The sequence below is a fragment of the Humulus lupulus genome, chromosome 9 (assembly GCF_963169125.1).
Source record: "Humulus lupulus chromosome 9, drHumLupu1.1, whole genome shotgun sequence".
Classification (NCBI taxonomy): domain Eukaryota; kingdom Viridiplantae; phylum Streptophyta; class Magnoliopsida; order Rosales; family Cannabaceae; genus Humulus; species Humulus lupulus.
In genome coordinates, this window is record NC_084801.1 from 174,313,078 (window position 1) to 174,316,439 (window position 3,362).

Below are 3,362 nucleotides of genomic sequence, written 5' to 3' on the forward strand. Positions count from 1 at the left end.
AGCAATTACTGATCTTAGGAGTAATGAATGATGTTAGTGCTCACACCGTAAAATGCTAATTTCTCCCGAAATTGATATGCTTGTAATGAAATTTTATACATAAAATCAAATAAAATACATATATCGCCAAGTACCATTACTATAAAAACACCATTTTAGGATACTTTTTTAGGGCACTCACCTAAATGCGAGCTTTTAAAGAATTATTCCTAAAAACTGATACGTGTCCTAAAAGTTTGATTTGTTTTTTTAACAAACATCTCGTGGACTTTAAAGAACTTTTAGTAATAATAAAATTTTAAATAGTACACATATATCATGAAATAGAGTTTGGTGTGGTGGTTTGCCACCCATTTAGCTTACTATAGGCCAAGGTTCAGATCTCATGTTTACAATTTTGTTTTTAAATTTATTTGGAGTATAGCAAGTTTTGAACCCCCACCCTCCAAGTCAAATTAAGTATTTACCATTACACCAACACAGTTATTGAACAAAAAATGAATATCAAAATATTTTAATAGGGGTCCCAATTTTATTTTGCCTTGGGCCCAAATTGATTATCATAATAGACAAACTTTTTTACAAAACAGCAATTAGGGTTCATTTTTTTTCACCAACATAGAACCACAATGAGAAGAAAGGGAGAAGGGGCTCGGGCCGTACGATGGTAGGGGAGGCTCAGGCTGGTGGTCGATAGCACAGGGGGCTCAGGGTCGGGCTGTACGGAGCAGGGTAGGCTCAAGCTGGGCTCGACGGCACCTGGGAGCTTGAGAGGTGGGCTTGACGGCGGGTGGGGTTCTCGGGGCTGGCTGGGCTCAACGGCACTGGGGTCTCGGGGGGTGGGATCAACGACACAAGGTCGAGGTTGGCTCGACGGCGGTAGGGACCTCTTGACGGCAGCGGTGGTCTTGGCCGGAGCTAGTTGCAGGTATTTTTTTTTAATTAAACATATTTTTTTATTAATAATTATTTATATTTATTTTATTGCAGTTATGTTTTTTTTTAAATTTGTAATTGACTGTTTTAATAATTAGAATTGTTCTGTTATTTATTTGACTGCCTGGGATTGTTTGATATGTTGTGTATGTAGGTTTTTAAATTTTGGAGATGTTCAATTTACAGTAGTTATACTGCCGGAATTTATAGAAAATTGATGGATCTTTATTTAATCAATTTCTATCATTTTTTTCAAAGTAATTATAGTAGTTATTGAAATAATTACAAATATTGATTTCTAATCCAACGATTTAAGTTTAAGGACTTTAGACATCGTTATTAAAAGATTTTATGATTTATTTTTAACGTCCAAGGGACGGTTTTTGAATGGTAATTCTACAGTAAACTTTAGACATTGGTTTGTTTGTACTCTTTGAAATTCTTTTGATAAAAAATGGGTATGTTTCTTTTGTTTGTTCACCTTGTTTTTTGTTTGTAGGAAAGTTTAATAATTCTAACTTTATTCACAACTCAAAATTAAATTCATAGATTCTATAATAATTAATTATTGGTCAAATGTAAAATAATAATAATTTTATATTATAATGTAATTTTTCATGTTTCAAAGATGATTTTAGAAAGAAATTAATGGCAGTCAATCCTTACTTTGGAAAGACTATTGATGATGACGAGAGTGAGTACAAAGACAAGAAGAAAAAATATATGTATTTTGACAATGAATTTAGTATTTTATAATTATTTATTTTGTAAATCTAGTTATTTTTTTTATTAGATTTTTAAATTGAGTGTATAAATTTTGATATTTTAATCTATAAGTCTTCACATTTGTATATAAATGTTTCATTTAAATCATAATTTTTAATTTAAAATAAAAAGAAATAAATTTTTTAAAAATTGAAAAAATAATTTTTAAGGGCACTCACTGCGAGCCCTAAATTTTTTTATTTAAATATATTCAAGAGGATCTTTTAGGATACACATTGTGAGCCTAAATACATTTTTGCGAGCCAAAAAAAATCTTTTAGGGCACGCGGTGCGAGCTCTAAAAAATTGTACATTTAAAGACTCTCAAATAGAGGGCTAAAATGTATTTTTTGTAGTAGTGTACACAAAATATTTGTAAGGTTATGCTTTGTATATCGTTAATATAAAATATAATATTTTGGAGATTGGTGTTGTTACAATGTGAAAAGAATAATATTATAAATATGTATATAGCAAAATTAAATTTTTTGACTCCTATAAAAATTACAATACAAATATTATAAAACGAAATGTATTTGCATTTCTAATTACATGATTGTAATTATTAAATCCAATTATATTCGTAAAAAGAATTTTGTTTTGTTTTATTTTCATGATTTTATATTTTAGTTTCTTATAATGTTTCATAAAAATAGTATAATCAACCATTTATGAAATGTATGTAGTGAATAACGGTGTTAATGATGTGTGTTTCTTTTCCAGCGCATTAAAGTCATCATGTGACTGGACGATAGCTAATGCCACCCAACTAAAATAGAATTCGTGGTGGAAAATATTTCTTTGTACATGGTGACTTTCAGTTTTGGGGCAACAATGTTGTGAGTCTCATCATTTGAGATAACTAGTTTGATCACACCGATCGGATGAAGAAGAAACGAAAAAGTTCTTTCTTTAACTGGCCTTTTATGATATGAATGTCGGAATGTTGATCAGCATGTAATTGGTTGTATGGCTTGAGACCATTTTTAGCTAGGTCAGGAGCTTCAACTGGTCATTTATTTTGTTTCCTTGAGCTACAATTCTTAATTGTATATAAAACGAGCACTACAACAAAAGACTACAAAAATATCAAAATTTGGTATAATGAAATTCTTAATCACTTTTAGTAACAAAAATGCGGCCTAATAAGTCCCCAGTGACCCTTTTAAGATGGATGTGACCATTAGGGTGCTTTTGTGATTGAGGTTTTATTGTAAGATAAATAACAAAAAGAAAATTATTATTTAAAAATTAACACAATTTTTATGCCCAAAAACTTATATTTTATTTTATAAACTTTTGATTCTCTTTTTAGTTCACCCTTTATTTTTCCTAAAGAATGATTATATTTTCTAATATTTGCACATAATTTTAATTAAAAAATAAAAACCTAAAACTAAACAAATATTTAAAAATTGTATATACATATATAACTATAATCATCGCCTAAATTAAATTAAATTAAATGTGTACATATAAAACTTTATAAAAATGAATTAAACTCTAAAATTACATTATTATAATTTATTCCACTTGTTAGACAATAGACTCCCATATTTAGCAACTATTTTTTCTAACGTTATAGATGAATTGGTTTAGATATTTTGAGTGTTTTCATAACATCAAAATTTTTACTGCCTTTAATTTTTTCTCTAACATCC

At 29.0% G+C, this 3,362-nt stretch overlaps 1 long non-coding RNA gene across 1 annotated transcript; it reads left to right on the plus strand.

Moving 5' to 3' along the window:
* Window positions 1-279: 279 nt before the first annotated feature.
* Window positions 280-2,734, plus strand: LOC133802493 (uncharacterized). The gene is made up of 2 exons (XR_009877362.1): window positions 280-928; window positions 2,425-2,734. It is a non-coding gene; the product is annotated as an uncharacterized LOC133802493 (long non-coding RNA).
* The last annotated feature ends 628 nt before the right edge of the window (window positions 2,735-3,362 follow it).